Source organism: Anabrus simplex, chromosome 2 (genome assembly GCF_040414725.1).
Source record: "Anabrus simplex isolate iqAnaSimp1 chromosome 2, ASM4041472v1, whole genome shotgun sequence".
In the NCBI taxonomy this organism is placed as follows: Eukaryota; Metazoa; Arthropoda; class Insecta; order Orthoptera; family Tettigoniidae; genus Anabrus; species Anabrus simplex.
The window spans coordinates 88,348,010-88,370,286 of record NC_090266.1 but is presented as its reverse complement, the minus strand read 5'-3'; the positions used below and the strand labels follow the sequence as shown (position 1 = coordinate 88,370,286).

General features: G+C 41.1%; 1 protein-coding gene across 2 annotated transcripts in view; it reads left to right on the top strand.

Annotated features, from left to right (window-relative positions):
* sano (serrano) overlaps positions 1–17,841 on the top strand; it is a 453,943-nt gene extending 436,102 nt beyond the window's left edge. For both annotated transcript variants that reach the window (XM_067140178.2, XM_067140179.2), the window contains one exon: positions 11,922–17,841. The gene's annotated coding sequence lies outside the window, so the exon portion shown is untranslated. The remainder of the gene's footprint in view (positions 1–11,921) is intronic.
* The last annotated feature ends 4,436 nt before the right edge of the window (positions 17,842–22,277 follow it).

The following is a 22,277-nucleotide window of genomic DNA, read 5'->3' as shown; positions in this document are numbered from 1 at the left end:
GTGTACGCACTCGTGTGGAATGATTTTCGGCTTACTTACTTACATCGAGGAAGTTGGCTGTGCGGTTCGGGCCGTGAAGCTTTTAGATTGCATTCGGAGGGTGATGGCTTCCAACTCCATTGTCGTCTACTCTGAAGATGGTTTTCCGTGGTTTCTCCATTTTTCTTAAGGCCACAGTCGCTTCTTTCCCAGTCCTAGGGCTGTCGCCACAAGACCTCTCTTAGTCGGTGCGACATAAAACCAAAAGATAAGAACGTACTACTTCTTGCACTGAGAGTATCTACAGAGATTTCCACGCTTGTCGGTCCTTTACTATTGTGGTTACTTGGACTCAAATGCTGTTATCACCGCTTTCTCAAAACGTGATCTCTAAACTTTCTGCTGTGGTACTTTTCTTTCTACGCTAGCTTTGGCTATCTATCCGTTTCCATCCGCTTTATCCTGTAGGTTGGGATTTCTACTTTCAGTTGCCCTTGTTGAATACTAAGCATCTTAAAAGTGAGATCTTGAGTTGTAAAAAAGGATATATGGCATGGTTCTTGCTCTATCTGGTTCCATACGAAGATATCTTGTATTTCAGTTTGTTCACACTTCGAAAACGATGTCTTAGTGTTTCTTCAATTATAGCATAGAAACTAAATGTTTATTTGCTCTTGTATCAAAACAACCACTTTCAGATGCCTTACAAGGAGACACCACGAATTTGATATCTGGGATTTGGTTCTTTTTTGGTAGGGTTATAGAGCATAGTCAGAAGAGTTACAGGTCAAAATATTAAGATGCAAATATCCCTCCCCCACCCCCAATTTCGAGAAATATCGATTTAAACATTTCGCTTTGGTTTAACTAGACTGAGTGTTACACGTATGTGTTATGCGTCTTAATATTTTGAGGTATAACTCTTCAACTATGCCCTGTAACTCCACCAAGAATGAATTGAATCCCAAATGAAACGTGCGTTGTGTCCCCTTGTTAAAATTGAAATGGGGCGGCTATGTAATGTTCCAATCGTAGAAGTTATCACTTGTGACTCTAGTACATAAGTTATCTCTACTTGCCAATATATCAACTCCTATCGCAAGGGACCCAACGCTTATGTAAATACACTGCATCACAATAGAAAATTAAATAAAAAGTAAATTTCTAGAATGATATGACGCTGTATTTTTAGTTACAGATCTGACTAACCAGCAGACGTAAAGGTCAGCCGCTATAATACTCCCACTGCCGCACCGGGGTGTAAACAAGCCAGCGCTAATGGAAATTATATTGGACTTTTGAGGGAAATATTTAAGGTTCTTGGAACATTCATTACCTTCGTCGAATTAACTCAACATGATTCTGTCTAAAGTTACAGATTTGAGAAACATGACGGAATCAAATAATGATTATTACCATAAACACCAACTGTGCTGTGATCTCATTAAGAAAAGTAAAGAAAATTAATAATAATAATAATAATAATAATAATAATAATAATAATAATAATAATAATAATAATGTCCGCCTCCCTGGTGTAGTGGTTAGTGTGATTAGCTGCCAACCTCAGGAGTTCAACTGAGTAGAAGGGGATTCAGTTCCCACCTCAGCCATCCTCGAAGTGGTTTTCCGTGGTTTCCCGCTTCTCCTCCAGGCCAATGCCGGGATGGTACCTAACTTAAGGCCAGGCTGCTTCCTTCCCTCTTCCTTGTCTATCCCTACCGATCTTCCCATCTCTTCCCCCCCACCCACAAGTCCTCTGCTCAGCATTGCAGGTGAGGCCGCCTGGGCGAGGTACTGGTCCTCCTTCCCAGATGTATCCCCTGACCCAAATTCTCCCGCTCCAGGACACTGCCCTTGAGGCGTTAGAGGTGGGATCCCTCGCTGAGTCCGAGGACGCAGACCAACCTTGGAGGGTAAACGGATTGAGAAAGAAAGAAAGAAAGAAAGAAAGAAAGAAATAATAATAATGTTATTGGCTTTACGTTCAACTGCCTACTATTTTAGGTCTTCGGAGACGCCGAGGTACCGGAATTTTGCCCCGCAGGAGTTCTTTTACGTGACAATAAATCTACCGACACGAGGCTGACGTATTTGAGCAAGCGGACTAAGCCGTTATCGAACCTGCCAAGTTGGGGTCAGAAGGCCAGCGCCTCAACCGTCTGAACCACTCAGCCGGGCAACAATAATGAGGGCGTGCTAGTGCAGTGTTCTAGCCACTCGAATCCCAACACGATAGTCCTGAATTAGAATCCCGGTGACCTCTCCTAGGATTCTCAGTAGGATCGTTGCGCATATATTCAGCCTTCAAATCCACGGCTAATTCCTGATTTTTTTTCCCTGTAAGTTAATATCTGTATTTAAAGACACCAGTGTGCGCGAATTTCGCTCCGAAATAGGGGTCGTTTATGTTTCAATAAATCTGCATAAAATGAACTGGAACGCATTTCTACTGTTTATCCATAGTTCCTTTCACATTTCCAGATTGACACCTCTTTATATTGGAATATGCATGATTTAATGGATAAAGAATGATGTAAGGCACTTTTTCATGAAAATCTGTACATTCTTCCAGTGGGACCTCTGGAGAGTGCTCAAGACGTTCGCTGTTCGAATTCCGGCCAATGCATAGGGTATATTTGAAATGGATAGTCATATATGTGTAGTTCGGATTCTGTATAAAACGGCAGACGCTGCGGCAGTGATCAAATATCAATAGTCGCTTAAGAAAGCTTGTTGTTTTGTGAAAACTTTTAACGCTTCACGAACGTTTTGTTTTATTATTATTATTATTATTATTATTATTATTATTATTATTATTATTATTATTATTATTATTATTATTATTATCCGCTTTCAGGTTTTGGTAAATTTCCAATATCTGTACAATATCCTAAGTTGAATAATCATGTCAATTTCGGTTTTACGTACATTCACTAACCTTTTGTAATTATGGTGTTAGAATTCTTGTGGGGAAATAATAGATCTACATTCTGGGAGCCTATTTTAGCGTAATGTTGTAATATTTATGGGACTTACTGATTATTTCTTCATTATGTGAATTATAGTAATCAGAAAGTATTGTTTGAGATATGAAGTCCTGTGAAGTCTGATATGGTGTAATGTTGTTGTTAGTTCATTTTAGATCCGATGAATCTAACTAGTAACTTTTTATTGTTGAGCCTGGACTTGAAATAAGATACCACCGCAAAATGCTGGGGTAGTGTGTGCATGTGAAAACCTACTAGCGAAATCGTGCATAGCGAGGCAGCTTTCTCATGTGTACCGACTCCTTAAGCTCTTTGCAGTCTACGTATTCTGTTTCACGCAACATCCGGTGGTATAGCAATTTCATGACTTTCTGGCCAGATTGTGTGATACTGCACATATCAAGCTGTAAAGGAAGTGAAATCACTACCACCTAGACCTGTGGACATACCTGCTAAGGGATATCTGTTCTCAGCTACGCATCTAGCGTCCTGCGAGTCGGAGTGGCTAGATATCGGAACTCAAAACACGATGACGGCAATTTATAGGACAACTGTGGTGTGGCGGTCCCTTTACCGGTCTTCACGGAGAGAGGCTATAGTTTTGCCGTGTGGTTAGGGGCGTGCAGCTGTAAGATTGCATCCTCGAGATTGTGGGTTCGAACCCCACTGTCGGCAGCCCTGATATGGTTTTCCGTGGTTTCCTATTTTCACATCTATCTGTGCAGGTGTGACGTAAAGAAAAATTGTAAAAAAAGTATAGTTTTATGGAGGGTGAGGACAGATCATGGAAGGTCTACTCTCTTTTATCTTCTAAGGAGCGAAGATCCCATCCTATGTGTTTGTATGAATCCAATTTCGCCCTGGACAATTTGCTCACTGAGTACGTGGATCTCCCTGACCTTAGAGGAAACCTTACCTTACCATGACACTCGACCTCATGCTAGCCGATGATGAGACAACTACTGATCTCATCATTCACTTCATGGGTGAGAGTGCACTAATTTAGTAAGCTATTTCCAAATTTCAAGTGTAGTATTTCTCAGGGAACTTACTGTACATTAACTTTTGATGAGCTGAATTCTTCTTCGGCTTCTTAATATTTCTTTCTTCCACTCTTCCGAATACATTCTTTGATATGCCGTATGTATTTGATAGACATTATATAATTTGCTTTCTATCCATGTGAAAGAGACAAACTGCTTGGGAATTTTTAACATTTCACGAAGACTTTGCTCCACGTTCTCAGAAAAAAATTTCGACTGACCACGGCAAGGACTGTTCCAACAGTTTCTAAGGATTTGAATTCGATTAACCACTGCTCTATAGGTTAATGGCGTGTGGCCTGCAAAGAGGACTGGTGCAAGTATTTCGAGTTGATTTGTATAGGGGACCTGCGCGTCTGTGAGGATGGGGCCCCACCTATAATGATTTAATGATGAAGACGGCATACACACACCCAGCCCCCGAGCTATAGGAATTAACCAATTAAGGTTAAAATCCCCGACCCGGCCGAGAATCGAACTCGGGACCCCCTGGACCAACGGCTAGCACGCTAACCATTTAGCCATGGAGCCGGACACTCTATAGATGAAATGGTACTTTCGTTCGTCGCTAGATGGTGCTGTTATATTCCGTGAAGGAATTCGTGTCGCCGTTTCTGTTCCATGTCTGATGTTCTCTCGCCCGTGGATTAGAAAACAGATTATAGAAGGGCGGGGTGAGTAATATTATTTTAAAAATAAATTTAAATATGAGGAACGGTGGCAGTCGTGGTCGGCCGAGTTTCTCTTATGAGGACGCCGAACGACGTTTTCGCGAAATGTAAAGATTACATGCAGTTTCTCTCTTTCAAACTACAAAACCCAAAATATATATGTCTGATAAGCTGGGCCTTGAAAGCATCAATATGCATAAAGGCGTACTTTCTTCACCCGGAAGTCGAAAAATTTAAGATACGATATTTCCACTAGGTGCACATGGCTCTGAGGTTCACTCAGCCTACCCCCAAAAATAAGTTCCAGGTTAATTCCTGGGGGCTAAGGCGGCCGGCATAGGAGCTAACCACTCTAACCACCAAGTGTCGAGGTTACGGATAGTGGAAACCATAACCTTCCACCCATCCAAGGGCCTGTGCGGAGATGAATTTGCTTTATTTTCGATAGGGTAAAAGGAGGTGTATTTTAAGTTCGTGATAAACCTTTGAATAAGTATCGTGAACTTCCCTACTGCTGACTAAGAATTTGATCTTTATTTCTAGTTCGCTGAGTTCGCAACAGATATCTCTAGCTACTTGCATTGCTCTTTGACGTTCTAGTGGACACGTGATACTTACCACGAACTTACTTGTATAACGAACATACCTCCCTTTGCCTACATCTGATGTTATTTTTTCTTCTTTTTAAAATTTAATTTGCTAATTTTGTTGTTATCAGCCCGATAATAACTTTGTTTTGCCCCTTGAAACGACCACCATCACCACCACGACCACCGAGAATAACCAAATGTGACTTCTCAGTCCTGTAACAGCTCTCGGCTGTGGAGGTGCCGATAGTGAACACAATTCACCATCACGTTCAGTATTGTTTCCACGTCTACCCAGCTGCTCAGTCACAGTGATGCAATGTTGCGGCAATGAATAATGAATACAACATGCGACATGCAAACCCCCTTGCAGCAGTAATAATGAGTTCATCTTCAATTCCTTTGTGGTCTTGTAGTAATTACATCTGAGCCTGACTGATTACTCATTCTGGACGAGCAGTTCTGGGTCGTGCCGTATTTCCTTGATATCTATCCGGCTGCTTTATCTCCACGGGGAGCTGCCAGCAAGTTTTCGTGTAATTCGGCTTGAAAGTAGCCAGGCATATGATTTGCTTGTCAAGGACAAGTTTCATTTCCTTCCTTCAGTATGAGAAGCTTTCTCGTTCAACAAGAGTAATTAATTTGGAAGTGGTGTGTCACGTATTTCTTGTGAAGAAGTTGCGCCAAACCCGTGACTCACACAGCCCTGCCAAGTTGACAGCCAAATGGCCTGCAGGTATATGGAGTTATTCGTGGTCAGCTAGATGCCCTCCTCAGCCGTATGTTTGGGTATCTTGGCGAAGATCAGACAGCTCCTCATTTGATGTCGTGAAGCTGACACGGGAACATTTTGAATTTGATTTCAATAGGACTTTATTTTACAAGTTGCTTTACATCGCACCGACACAGATAGGTCATTTGGCGACGATGGGACAGGAAAGGGCTAAGTGTGGGAGGGAAACGGCCGTGGCCATAATTAAGGTACAGCCCCACGGAAAACCATCTTCAGGGCTGCCGACAGTGGGGTTCGTACCCACTATCTGCCGAGTGAATGCTCTCAGCTGCGCGCCCCTAACCGCATGGCCAACTCGCTCTTTCAATAAAAACTTGGGTGAAAAATCAGTTAACATATCCTAAATTTAAAGTTAGTTACTATGTTGCTGGGCCAAGCGAGTTGGCCATGCGGTTAGGTTCGCGCAGCTATGAGCTCGTATTCCGCAGCCCTGAGGATGCTATTCCGTGTTTTCCAATTTGTACACCTGGCAAATGCAGAGGCTGTACCTTAATTAATGCCACGACTACATACTTCCCAGTCCTACATCTTTCCTACCCTTCCGTCGCCGAAAACCTTCGATGTGTTAGTGCGACGTTAACCAAGTAAGACAAGAAGAAACAGTTGGGCGGCTCAGAGCAGTTAACTGATGATGACCTTGCAATACACTGTAGAAATAAACCGATAGGTCTATTTTTTTTCTTTTGCTAGTTGCTTTACGTCGCTCCGACACAGATAGGTCTTATGGCGACGATGGGGCAGGAAATGGCTAGGAGTGGGAAGGAAGCGGCCGTGGCCTTTATTAAGGTACAACCCCAGCATTTGCCTGGTGTGAAAATGGGAAACCACGGAAAACCATTTTCAGGGCTGCCGACAGTGGGGTTCGAACCTACTATCTCCCGAATACTGGATACTGGCCGCACTTAAGCGACTGCAGCTATCGAGCTCGGTTAGGTCTGTTTTAAAGTTCCATAAAATACTTTACACTTCTTTCCTAACCAATCCAAACCCCACGGCGCAAGAGCTCCGGAGGGCTTTGGCGTACCAAACAGCCGCTGCTCAGCCCAAAGGCCTGCAGATTATGAGGTGTCGTGTCGTCAGCACAAGGAATCCTTTCAGCCGTTATTCTTGGCTCTCTCAACGGGGGCCTCTATCTCACCGTCAGATAGTTCCTCAATTGTAGACGAGTGGACCTCGAGCCCGCCCTCAGATCCAGGTAAAAATCCCTGATCTGGCCAGGAATCCAACCCGGGTCCTCCGGGTAAGAGGCAGGCGAACTACCCGTACACCGAGGGGTAGTACACGTACAGCATATCAAAATATTAGGGTTTTAATATTTCTTGAAGGGCCTTGGCCTATCAAGCGACCGCTGCTCAGCCAGAAGGCCTGCAGATTACGAGGTGTCGTGTGGTCAGCACGAGGAGACCTCTCAGCCGTTATTCTTGGCTTTCTAGACCGGGGCCGCTATCTCACCGTCAGAGAGCTCCTCAATTCTAATCACGTAGGCTGAGTTGACCTCGAACCAGCCCTCAGGTCCAGGTAAAAATCCCTGACCTGGCCGGGAATCGAACCCGGGGCCTCCGGGTGAGAGGCAGGCACGCTACCCCTACACCACGGGGTATAGCTAATCACGGAAGATAATTTTTTTTAATTTTTAATTTCGTTGGCTATTTCTAGCCGAGTGCAGCCCTTGTAAGGCAGACCCTCCGACGAGGGTGGGCGGCATGTGCCATTTGTAGGACACTGCGTGTTATTGTGATGGAGGTTAGTGTTATGTGTGGTGTGTGGGTTGCAGGGATGTTAGGGACAGCACGAACACCCAGCCCCCGGGATATTGGAATTAACCAATGAAGGTTAAAATCCCCGCCCCGGCCGGGAATCGAACCCGGGACCCTCTGAACCGAAGGCCAATACGCTGACCATTCAGCCAACGAGTCGGACACGGAAGATAAAATATTATGTACTATGAACTCTTGGTCATTTGTATATAAACTTCAATGCTATTAATGTAATCCTTACCGGGCGAGTTGGCCGTGCGGTTAGGGCCACGCAGCTGTGAGCTTGCATCCGGGAGATAGTGAGTTCGATCCCCACTGTGGGCAGCCCTGAAAATGGTTTTCCGAGGTTTCGCATTTCCACACCGGGCAAATGCTGGGGCTATACCTTTATTAAGGTCACGGCCGCTTCCTTCCTACTGCTAGGCCTTTCCTATCCCATCGTCGCCATAAGACTTAACTGTGGCGGTGCGACGTAAAGCCAATTGTACAACAATGTAATCCTTCATTATTATCTTACAAACGAGGGAACTGCCGGGTTCCTGTTCTGAATGACTCATTTGATCGTGCTCTCGGCAGCCTGGATGTAACAACGGAAGGCTTGTAACGATGTTCTGATGTCTTCATTGAGCATTCTACCCAAGTAGTATCGCAGTTCATTTGATCCAACCCAAATAGTTACCTCGTGAGTGAACCTTATTCCAACCCTCAGATGAGGATTAATATTTTTGTGCCGCCTAGGAATTGAACCTAGTATTTTGGCAAGTGCCAGAGATTATGTGAGCCAGACATTTCAGTTCACTCTCGTTCCTGGAGTCTTTGATTCTTTTCTAGGAGATAACTAGATGAAGTGGTAAATACATGCTTGATTCACCCGGAAGAACATGAATTCGTTTTTCCTATGGCAGTGATCACTATATCCTTTAACATCGTACTACACATCACAGGTTTACAGTGACGGAAGGATGGAAAAGGGCTAGGAATAGGAAGGTAGCGGCCGTGTCCCCAATTAAGATACAGCCTCGGCATTTGCCAGGTGTGAAGATGGGAAACCACCCAAAACAATCTTCAGGGCTGCCAGTGGTGGGATTCGAACCCGCCATCTTGCGAATGCATGGTCACAGCCACACATGACCCTAATCGCACGGTCAACTCGCTGATGACATTATAAATAATCACCTTATTATTATTATTATTATTATTATTATTATTATTATTATTATTATTATTATTATTATTATTATTATTATTATTATTATTATTATTATTATATTTAGATCCTCCGTGGCTCAGACGGCAGCGCGTCGGCCTCTCACCGCTGGATACTGTGGTTCAAATCCCGGTCACTCCATGTGAGATTTGTGCTGGACAAAGCGGAGGCGGGACAGGTTTTTCTCCGGGTTCTCCGGTTTTCCCTGTCATCTTTCATTCCAGCAACACTCTCCATTATCATTTCATAGCATTTATCACTCATTAATAAATCACCTTGGGAGTGGCGACCCCATTGTAATAAAAACCTATATGTGTTTCATTCATTACATCCCTGACCCGGTCAATGACTGGAAAACAGGTTGTAGGTTTTCATTATTATTATTATTATTATTATTATTATTATTATTATTATTATTATTCAGTTTCAGGTTTCGGTAAATTTTCAATATCTTTACATTATCCTAAGTTGGCTTATCATGTGGGTTTTCGTTTTATAAATCTTTTGTGAAAAGTCTATGGTGTTACAATTCTTGTGGGAAATAATAGGTCCACACTCTGGAAGCCTACTTTAACAAAATGTTGTAATAGTCGTGGGACATACTGATCATTTTTCCATTATGTGAATTACCGACACAGATAGGTCTTATGGGGACGATGGGATAGGAAAGGTTTAGGAGTGAGAAAGGAGCAGTCGTGGCCGAAATTAAGGTACAACCCCAGCATTTACCTGGTGTGAAAATGGGAAACCACGGAAAACCATCAGGGCTGCCGACAGTGGGGTTCGAACCCACTATCTCCCGGATCCAAGCTCACAGCTGAGCATTCTGCTCAACAGTATTGTTTTACTGTCGGGAAATTTTAGAAATGTGAATACTCCTTTTGCAGAGAGACCTGCCTATGGAGTTCACTCAATCTACTGAGAGCAAAGCCAGTCGGGCATAGAACTAATTACTCCAGCTCCCTTAGTGTCGAGGTTAAGAATTGTTTAGGCCTTCGTAAAAATAACTTACGCGGGACAAAATTCTGACACCTCCGTAAACCATAAAAGTGGTTCGTGGGATGTAAACATTATTATTATTATTATTATTATTATTATTATTATTATTATTATTATTATTATTATTATTATTATTATTATTATTAAGCTGAATGGCCGCACGTGGTAACGCGCTACGGCTATGGAGCCACGCTCTCCATTTGGAAGACGCGTAGGTTCGAACCCCACTATCAGCTGTTCTGACAATCGTTTTCTGTGATTTCCCATTTTCACTTCCAGTCAAATGCCGGGACAGTTCCCATTCACAGACTGCAGCCGATTCCTTCCATATTCTTACTCAGTTTCAACTCATTTTTATTCATTTCATCTCCATTAGCTCCTCGGTGAATTTAGCGTCAGGAAGGGCATCCGGCCGTAAAACTCGTGATATACATTCATATCGCTTCATCCCCAATCCCGTATCAAGAAATGGAACTGAGGGAGAGACATTGTTATTGTTATTATTATTATTATTATTATTATTATTATTATTATTATTATTATTATTATTATTATTATTATTATGCGTGAATGGTCCCTTTCGGAACACACGAAGCTTTATTTATGATTTCGTTTGCGGAGGATCCAGGATGCTTTCATCTGTTGACTAAAGATCCTTTTCCTTTCTTCCGTCCACTTGGTACCTGCTCTTTTTGGTACTTCATTCTCTGGAGTAACTTCCCAATTGTCAATTTTCTTTCTATATATATTTCGATTCAAAATGTCTTCATAGAGAATTTGTGCGTTCTTCATGTCTGCTTTTGTTTGTTGTATCCAAGGAAAATTCTTCAGTTTGTCAACTCTTTCAAGAACTTGGTGGGTTAGTCTAGTTTCTGGAAGCCTCTTAACATGTCCATAAAATTTTAGCCTTTTTTTCCTGAGGTCTGCCGCAATATTAGATAATTTTTCTGTGGATTTCTGGGTTTTGAGGCGGTACCCTTCTCCCGTGTGTCTTGGTCCTAAAATTTTCCTCATGATTTTTCGCTCTCCTTTTAGGATATTTTCCAGTTCGCCCTTTCTATGAAGCGTTAGAGTTTCCCCTGCATATAAAGCCTCCGGTTTGATTACAGTATTGTAATGTTTAATCTTAACGTGGAGAGACATACATTTTTTGTTGTAGATTTCTCTTGTACGCCCATAAGCTCTTCTGAGTTTTTGGACACGGTTGTTTTGGGCTATTTTCTCTTGTCCGGTTGGTTCGAGGATTTCGCCCAGGTATTTGAAGTGAGGGGCTCTGTTGATTTGTCCGTATTTTGTATTGAGACTATGGATGTCTAGTTTTGCACAGAAAAATTCAGTTTTCTGGAAGGAGATATGAAGTCCGACCTTTCTGGCACATTCTTGGAGAATTTCAACTTGCTTTATTGCTGTGACTTCATCGCTGGACAAAAGGGCCAGGTCATCCGCGAAGGCTAAGCATGGAATTTCAAGCTTGTTTTTTTTTTGTCCCGATGTTTACTGGGTTCCAGCTATTTTGTGCTTTCAGTTCGTTTTCCCATTCCCTCATCACCTTATCTAGTACGAGGTTGAAGAGGAGGGGTGATAGTCCATCTCCTTGCCGGACACCAGTTTTTATCAGGAATTCGTCTGAGATTTCTCCCATGAATTTCATTATTATTATTATTATTATTATTATTATTATTATTATTATTATTATTATTATTATTCATTGAAACGTGATAATATATAATCTGAAATTTTGTGGCTATACTGAGTATCGCTTTTTTCTCCTGGTGAATTTTATACTTATTTCAAGTGTTGGTAATTCCTGATGTGGATATAATATTTATGATTATTCATGTGCAATAAACCCGTATGTATGAACGTCGTTAACAGTATCTTATTATTTGTTTCAGATTGGAGATTGTCACCATAGCTGGCTAGCAAGAAGATGATTAACTCTGTGTGGGCAGCGTTAGGAACTGAAGATGATGTATTTTGTATGAAGACTTATGATTGACGATTGATCACCGCAGCGTGAATGAAATTGTGCCAGATTCTTGATAGGTTTTGAGGTTTGTCAGAAATTCAGTGTGCCCTTTGTAGAGATGACCGAATATTTTCCATGATGTGAGGAATACTGGATGTGAAAGTGCCTATAGCTGGCTCATCTCTCGTTGGGTATACCGAATCTTCTATTTGAGGACATTTTTGAGCAGGAGAAGTGAATGGCACGTTTATTTTAAGAAGGAAGTGTATATGATTTGTTGATTATATCAGTCCGCTTTATGCATTATTACCTTCATCGGTGCTTTTAACAGTTGTATGACCATCAGTCGATTATTTCTTAATGTTTACAAAGTAGAACTTTTATGGATAAAATATGTACCAACCATGGGGGCATTCAAACGTGGTGACCTGCTTGTGTGACTTCTAGCTGGGTACCGATGCTTATAACTGATTCTGATTCCAGGATCTATTTTATTAGAACACTGTGAGTGCAGCAGTGTGGCTACACAGTATGTTGTGAAGCTATTACTCTGTTAGAGATGTTGAGGAACATGTTGACTGGCAGGATTCTGAGTACTTGTCTCTATATGTGTCAGTGTTCCATCAAGATGACCCGCGTAGCAATTTTTTCTCGCATTGGCCAGTTTGTGAACGCAACTTGTGGTGAATGCATTTGTGGGTTACGACACAAATATCTCTCTTTTATGTACAATTTAAGTATATCTGGTACCCAGCTGTGGTCTTGTAGTCGCTTACAGCTTCAGAATCCAGTAAAATGAATTCGTGAACTGAGAAACTAGAGCACTGGTCGAATTAACATCATTTGGATTCGGTTATGGCTCTATAAGATTTAGACATTTCAGAATACCTTCTGGAAACTGAATTATTGTATGTGAAATGTGCTTTGTTGTCTCTTGTGCATAAATATTACTTTGTTGTACTTAATTCAGTTGTGGCGATCTCTCAACTAGCCAAGCGACGCCCTGCCTCTCAGTTAAGTGTACATGATTGCCATTATCATTGCCAAGTTTTATATTTATAATATTATTGTAATTGCTTCGAAAAGGTACATTCCCAACTTATGTATTATTTCTTGTATTATAGTGTAGCAATGAAGGCTTGAAATCCCCTTTACGCTGCTTTACTTTGGTCATTCTCTTGGTCGGCGTCCAAGTAAATGCAAAAATAATAGCTTGATTGTCATCAAAATTGGGCACTGACCACAGTGTTCCTACTTGTTTCACAGAAAATTCGGTTTATGGACATCTATTGGTGGTTATCACTGGTATTAGGTAAAAAATACTTCCTCGCGTTAGGAATTTGATATGAGCTCAGGTGACCACATCACGCAGAACGGGGAACTGATTTGCAATTCTGAAATGAGGACTTAAATTTTTCTTTATGCTCTCCAACTTGATGTTCTCTGCATCAGAAATGAATGTTTTCTATGGGATTGTAGTGAGGCAGTACTGTGACAAATGTATCATTTTTCAAACCTGTCTGAATAAATGACGGCAGAGGAATTAGAATTTCCCGTGAAGACCGTCACATCCTGGGTGGCGAGGCTTTGCTGTTCAGCTTTCCAAATCTGAACTTTTTGGTGTATAATACTTGAGTTAACAAATTTGTGCAATGAATGATTGTGTCGTCCGAAGTTGGTCTAAATTTAGTGGTCCTATAAACTAACTTTGTTTTCACCATGGTGTATGCCTGTTGGAGCAGTCATATTGGATCAGCCAAGGAGATGTCTGATACTAGAAACAGCGATCCCGCTCAAGAAAGCCAAATAATACGGGTGAAGAGTCGTCACACTATCCACGTACTCTCCAGTACCTACAGGCTATTTAGCCAAGCATCAATTGTCTTTGCAGACCTGAGACCCTTAATGGACTCATATTTGCTTCGGGTTTTATTTATTTATCATTAATTTAAACATAGCATCACTTACAGTTCTTCTGGATACCATTCCTCTTTAATATCTCAGTATTTAACTTTAAACATGTACCTGCTTTCAACTTGTGCTCAGTATATAATGAAATATACTCATGGACTGGACTACTCGTTTCAAATATCAAGCTCTTAGTTTGGCGGAGAATTATGTATGGTTTGATATTACACCTCGGTGAAACAGGGAATATCGTTAAACTGACAGAGAAGGAGAAAATTGAAGCGGCTGGTAGAAAAGAAGCTCAACTTATAATATCTATTATTAGATTAAACAGAACAATGTTCGTTTATAAACCGTAATGTTCATTTTCCCAATTGAAGTTATTATTTCCTTTTATGCTATCACTTCAAAACCGACTAAATATAGTAAGATTAATTACGTCCCTCAGATTTCCTACACTAATTAGTTGAGGTTTCCTGTGTAGATGTTAAGAAGTCAGTGTTACGTGTCCTGAGTCAGGTTTCAAAATTTCAGAAAAGAATAATTCCTTATTATTTAGCCACTTAACTTTTAGATCATTCCGTCTGGTTGATATTCCCTGCCATTCGGACATTCTCTTTCCAAACAGGATTGTGATATTCAATCTAAAATAAAAGAATAACTGTCAAAAGTTGCTATTTGGGTGGATGTGTCTTTGTAATTTGAGTTTATCCCAGACACTTTCTGTTAGTCTGTTTAGCCTAACTGTGCTTCATTGGCGAATTGGGTATGACGTGTGGATGAGTGATGAGATATGTACAGGGTGTTTACAAATGAACATCGGAGTTTTAACGCCTTATAATATTGAATACGTTAAACTTACAGTTATACATTATATGTCAAATGAAAGAGCAACTCAAACAGTTTTGTTTGTTGGCACCATTGCGCATGTACGTGCAATGGTTTCACCGCAATCCGCTAGACAGCGGTAGTAGCAAAGATGGCGACTAGTAAACAGAAAGCTTTTTGTGTTTTGCTGTTTGCAAAGACAGAATCTGTAGTTACTGTGCAACGTGCGTTCCGCATTAAGTTCGGTTGTGATCCTCCAAGTGATAATAACATTCGCTGATGGTATCATACGTTTGAAGACACCGGTTGCCTTTGTAAAGGGAAGAGCAAGGGACGACCAAGATTAAGTGAAGAGACTGTTGAGCGAGTGAGAGAGTCATTCACTCGTAGCCCAAAGAAATCAGTCCGGAAGGCTAGTCGTGAATTACAACTTCCTGCGTCGACCGTTTGGAAGTTGTAAGAAAACGCTTACAGCTACGTCCTTACCGTTTACAGTTATTACAGGTTCTAAAGCCGGCAGACCACAGATTACGTGCCAACTTCGCAAACTACATGTTGTTACATGATTATGAGTTTATGAATCGTGTTGTTTTCAGTGATGAATCGGTCTTTCACCTTAGTGGACATGTAAACACTCATAATGTGCGCATCTGGGGCTCAGAAAATCCTCACGAGTTGGTACAAATGCAACGAGATTCCCCTAAACTGAATGTTTTTTGTGCCGTATCCCGGCGAAAGGTTTATGGGCCTTTCATTTATGGTGAACGTACTGTAACTGGTACTTCTTACCTCGATACACTAGAGCAATGGCTCTTCCCTCAGTTGGAAGAAAATGAGCCAGAGAACTTCATTTTCCAACAAGATGGTGCGCCACCTCACTGGCATTACGACGTACGCGATTGGTTGAACGTCACTGTACCCGAGCGCTAGATAGGCCGCAAGGGCCCCAATGACAGGACTTGCTTGGCATGGCCTCCACATTCTCCCGACCTAACGCCATGCGATTTTTTCCTTTGGGGCTTCATCAAGGATCGTGTGTACGTGCCTCCGCTACCAGCTGACCTTCCTGAATTAAGAAACCGGATTGAAGCAGCTGTTGCTGAGATTACTGAAGACACACTTAATAACGTTTGGGAAGAACTCGACTATAGACTTGATGTATGTCATGTAGCAAATGGTAGTCACGTTGAACATTTGTAAAGTTCGTAATAAAACTGTTTGAGTTGTTCTTTCATTTGACATTTAATTTATAACTGTAAGTTGAATGTATTCCATATTATAAGGCGTTAAAACTCCGATATTCATTTGTAAACACTTCACTCATGTTACTATGGTTATCCACAGTCAGAACATCTTGACATATGACGATACTAGTCTCTGTGTCGTGTGGATTTCCTACAGTAGCTAATTGATATTTATATGTTCGAGGATTACTTCTATGTATATTTAGATAAGTCTGTGATGGAGTCTTTAGAAATTGATTTTGTGTTAATGTTTAGTCTCATTTTATGTCTATAGTCATTTCCATCATTGTGCCGTTCGTTAACCATTTTAAGCCTAAATCCAGATTTGGAGAATGTACTACCCTCTGTATCTCATCTAATGCATGTCACTATTCGTGTTTGCTCTGTGAATACGAATTAAATATGAATCATCAGCTGTGTGTGACGTTGTAGAGATAAATAAAATCAGCAAACATGTATGAAATACATCGACGCTTGAAGTTATTTATCATATTGCTTATTAAAAATTGCTGTGAAACGAACACTGGAGATGCTTGCTTACAACTTCTTTCTTGGTAGCGCTGGTCCAACATCCCCAATAACACACATCCTGAAGCTTGTTCAGAATTGCACAAAATCAAATCTAGCCGAGATCATAAATTTTTTTAATCTATTCTTAGTGATTACTGAGCTTATGTTCTGCACAATTCTTATTTGGACTATTTAGAAACTATAACTTTCAGTGTTGCCTTGTTGGAGTTAAAATGATAATGTGGGCCCTTAGTCGGTCGACGTGTGATGAAGTTCCAAATTAATTTGGTCGAGTTATCAAATTAAACAATAGTAAAAATACTCGTTTGGTAGAAATACAAATAATCAAGGAGTTGATTTAATAATTGGTAAGAGGTACTGAGACATGACAGTTAATGACAACAACGATAATCAATTGGAAAAGGAAGCTATACAATACAATACCCATTTACCCTACCCTCTCTCCCTTCTTCATTTAACTTATGAGTTTCTGTATGTGCTCCGGTATATATCTTTTTCTTCTAGACTATTTCTTTTTTGCAGACATTATTTTATTTCTTACACTCTTCAGTATCATTAATTATAGTTTCTTGGCAATGACCTTATATGGTATTTCTTTCCTTCTTTCTTTGGTTTTTATATCTGAGTGATTTTCACCATCGTTTAACTTGATCACCCGTCCAAATTAATTTGGATCTTTTCTACGTGTTGACAGACTGAAAGGCTCAAGTTATTATTAGATCTCATTTAAATTTTCATCTAATTATAGGGAGAACTATCAGGTTGTATCGCCTCCAGAACATATTTGTGGTCATGTGTACTGCTATTGTTGTTGCTGTGCTGTAAAGGTTGTGGATCTCGAGCCTTCAAGTGTTGAACGTCTCATAGTGTGAACAGATCAGTGTAATTCTTTCACTGTTCATCCACAACAACCCTAGAACAATTATAAGGGACAATCCGACATCTCCAACTCTGAAGGAGGTCTTGATTGTTGTATGCCATGTTTTTTGTGCTACATAGAAGTAAGTCATTATACCACATTACAGTCTCTTTATGTAGGTAGATATAGTGTACTGTATGTCATGTATTATATATATACTCATTGATATATTATGTTTACAAATGTAAGTTTACCTTAGATTTTCTTTGGAAAGCTAAGGAAATTTCAGTCATTTTTGCTTGGATATGAATGTTTGATAGGGATTCTAGTACTAACAGAGATATGATATGTGTGAATGTTATATTTCATTATTTTGCTCATGTATAAATGATTTATGTTTTATAATCGTGCAAAATGTTGTGACATGATGTACAGGATATTTGTTATAAATAAATGTGTGTAATGTAAGTCAAAACATATAATATTTGGCTTGTTTTTCTGTGTTTCCTTCAACCATACCTCATTTTCTAGCAAGGATACACTCCCTCCAGTGAACAAGTATAGTTGATCACTCAACGCTGACAATATCTTGAATTTTTAGTTTCCTGATGTTTTACATCCAAACAGCAGTTTGGAACCTTACGGGCTGCAGAGGTACAGCATTTATCACACCATACTCTAAATAAAATCACAACTCTATATGTCGTATGATCGTGACCCTGCGGATTGTTAGGAAAGCAAACCTGCAACCCTTAGTTACCCATCACTTCTTCCGTGCCCCCGGATGTTAAGAGATCCTTAACTTCTTGCCTAATGGCTCGGGTTTGATTCCTGGTTTTGTTGTGATTTAAAGCCCAATTTAATATTTATAACAGAAGATGGCCATTGACTTCGTCATATGAAGTTCCTAAAAGCACTTCTCAAGAATGAAAGAGGATTAAAGCGAAGTCACATATAATTAGCACAGAGTTCATATTCAGACTGTTAATGGTCTCTTCGTTCACAGAGGACGGTGATTTAGCACGTTTTCGAATATCAATGGACATCAATAAACAAGATAACTTCTTGCCCCCAAGATTTGCGACCCGGGATCTCCGCTGTGGAAATCCGTTGTGATAACTGTCACGGCACTTTGATAACTGAGTGACGTAGCAATTGGATCTCGATAACGTTGCAGCGGTTCAAATCCCGGCCAATGCATGTGTGATATTTGGAATGAACATCTACGTTCCTCTCATTGAAATCCCACGTAAATGTAAAGGTCCAGTGGCTATGACACGATATCAACAGTCGTATAAAACTACCAACTTGCTTATTAACTTTTGCCTGATTTCTGTTAATGCGGCTTATTAACATTGGAAAACGCCGTGTATGTCTTTTAACTGTGTCCAAGGGAGAGAAAATGAATATATAGCACACTGTGGTCGCTTTGGATCGATATAGATGGTGGTGTACTGGTACGAGGTGGCCATGTGACACTTCACCGCTGCCATGGTAGTGAAGTGCGTGTTTCGGACAGTTGTATGGAAACAGTTCATCAAGATGGGTAGAAGAAAAGATGGACTACTGGGGCTATCGTGTTTGGAGGTTCCCAGGACCACACAGTGAATAAAGATGCCCGATTTGTTGATGTATCAACGTGGACTGTTCAGTGTGTCTACCAGAAATAATTTGCCACTCGTGGCCATGGAATACCGCGTGACAACTGTGGTCGTAGAAAGATCCTGACCGACAGGGACCGGAGATGATTGTCACGCCTTGTCAATGAAAATCAGTTTAAATCTAACAGGAATTGCTACTGTTAGTTAATGAAGGTCCATCCCAACCAGTTACTGAGCGAACATTCCGAAGTGAACTGCATAAAGTGAATATTTGGAGTCGGGTACCTCGTAAAAGGCACATTAAGCTGAACGCCTTCGGTGGCCAAATAACACCGGACGTTGACAGCAGCTGACTGGAAGTGTGTAGTATATTCAAACGCGTCGCGATCTTGCCTGTTTTAAATGATGCAACGCGTCGAGTGCACCGACGGCCCAATGAAGCGTTTAACACGCAGTGGTGGAGGGTGTAGTTCAGGCCGGAAGTGGTTCTGTGATGTCCGGGGGTGGTGTTCATACTATGACTTGGGCTCTCTCATTCAGGCCACCGTGAACATAAACCAGGATGTTTATTTCAACTTTCTCGGTGACCAAGTGTTGCCCTTCCTCTGCGGACACTCCCATTTTCCAGGATGATAACAGCTGTGTTCACAGGGCTGAACGCATAGGTGACTGACTTGACGAACACACTAACACCCTGTCACGTCTCAACTGGCCCGCTAAATACTCCCATCCTTATCCCATAGAAAATGTGTGGGTCTATTTGGAACAACGAGTGAAACTCGGATATCAACATCTCCGCAATTTGGTGACTCTCTAGGATCCCATCATAAGCGTGTTTCTACAATCGGATATGGTACACCTACAGAAACTTGTGGACTCTCTTCCTCGCGAAATCAAGGCGGTTACCAATGCTGGAGGCGGTGATACACGGTATCAGAAATATGTCTTCGGTAATACACACCACTATCTGATCTGTAGTGAACCAAGTATCTTTAGGCCTAGGATAGAGAACGTAAAATCTGTTTGCAGACGAAGAAGGGTAGAAAATTACAAGGACAAGGATATTAGACAGAAGTAGACTACATGGTTATGATTAGTGAAAAGTTCCAAACAATAGATAGTATGCAGGAAGGGAATGCCTAGGAACAACTGCGCGTAAAGATGAACATCTTGGTAGAACGCAACTTATAGATTGATAATGCTTGTTGTTTAAAGGGCCCTATCTTAAATAACTCCAAACAAGGACTGATGAAGACAGGTACGTAGATGAATGAAACAGAGTGAAAGAAATAATCGTTGAATCCCAGAAGAAGATATGGTAAGATTTCGATAATAATCTGGAAAAGCTTGGTAAATCGCTAGGGAAACTTTTCTGGTCAGTGATAAAGTATCTTAGAAAGGGAGAAGTAAAGAAAATGAATAGTATTTTGGGTTAATCAGGTGAACTCATAATATATCCCTGGGAATCACTGGACAGGTGGGATAAATGTTTTGAAAATCTTCTCAACGTTAAAGGACATCTTCCCGGTGACGTCACCAACAACCGAGCTCATGGGAAGCAGGACAGTGATGATAGTGAAATTACGCTTGAGGAAGTGGAAAGGATGATAAATAATAAACTCCATTGTATTAAAGCAGCAGCAATAGATAAACTTAGACCTGAAATGGTGAGGTATAGCGGGAAGGCAGGGATGAAATGGCTTCACAGAGTAACAAGATTAGCATGTAGTGTTAATAAGCTATCTTCTGATTGGACAGAAGCAGTAATTGCACCTATTTACAAGGAAGAGAACAGAAAGGATTGCAACAACTATTGATGTATCTCATTGATCTGTATACTAGGCAAGGTGTTCACCAGCATCTTGGGAAAGGGAGGGTGTGATCAGCTGTTGAGAAGAAGTTGGATGAAAACCAGTGTGGTTTCAGACCACAGAGGGGCTGTAGGATCAGGTTTTCAGTACTCGTCAGGAAACTGAAAAATGCTACGAGAGGAACAGACAGTTGTTTATGTTTCGTAGAGCTTGAGAAGGCATACGACAGAGTACCGAGGGAAAATATGTTCGATGTGCTGGGGGACTGTGGGTTTAATGGTAGATTTATTAAAATCAATCAAAGGCATCTATGTTGACAATTGGGCTGCAGTGAGAATTGATGGCAGAATGAGTAGTAGGTTCAGGGTACTTACATTGGTTAGGCAAGGCTGTAATATTTCACCTTCGTTTTTCACAGATTACATGGATCATCTGCTTAAAGGTATTAAGTGGTAGGGAGGGATTCAGTTAGGTGAAATGAAATGAAATTAAATTAAATGAAATGGCGTATGGCTTTTAGTGTCGGGAGTGTCCGAGGACATGTTCGGCTCACCAGGTACAGGTCCTTTGGTTTGACGCTCGTAGGCGACCTGGGCGTGATGATGAGGATGAACTGATGATGAAGACCACACATACACCAAATCCCCGTGCCAGCGAAATTAACCAAAGATGGTTTAAATTCCCGACCCTGCCGGGAATCGAACCCGGGAACCCTGTGACGCTAACCACTTAGCCATGGAGCCGGACAGTTAGGTGAAAATGTAGTAAGCAGTCTGGCCTATGCTGACGACTTGGTCTTAATGGCAGATTGTGCCGAAAGTCTGCAGTTTAATATTTTGGAACTTGAAAATGGGTGCATTGAGTATGGTATGAAAATTAGCCTTTCGAGGACTAAAATGATGCCAGTAGGTAAGAAATCCAAGAGTATTGAATGTCAGAGTGGGGATAGGAAGCTGGAACATGCGATTAATGTCATGTATTTAAGATATACTGTATGTTCTCCCAGGCTGGTAGTATAGTAAGTGAGATTAACTGAGGTGCAGTAAAGCTAATGCAGTGAGCTCGCAGTTGCTATCAACAGTATTCTGTAAGAAGGAAATCAGCTCCCGGTGGAAACTATCTTTACATCTGTGTGTTTTCAGACCGACTTTGATTTACGGGAGTGAAAGCTGGATGGACACAGGACATCTTATTCATAAGCTGGAAGTAACAGACATGAATGTAGCGAGAACGTTTGCTGTTACAAACAGATGGAGACAGTGCCAGGAGGGTACTTGGAATGAGGAGATAAAGGCTAAGGTAGGAATGAGCTCAATAGATGAAAGGAGTAGAGGGAGACCTAGACGACAATGGTTAGACTCTGCTTCTAACAATTTAAATATAAGAGGTGTAGAACGAAACGAGACCACAGAACTAGTTATAAACAGAGGATTGTGGAGGCAAATAAGTTTCGCAGCAGCTTGCAGACTGAACGCTGAAAGGCAAAACAGTCTATAATGA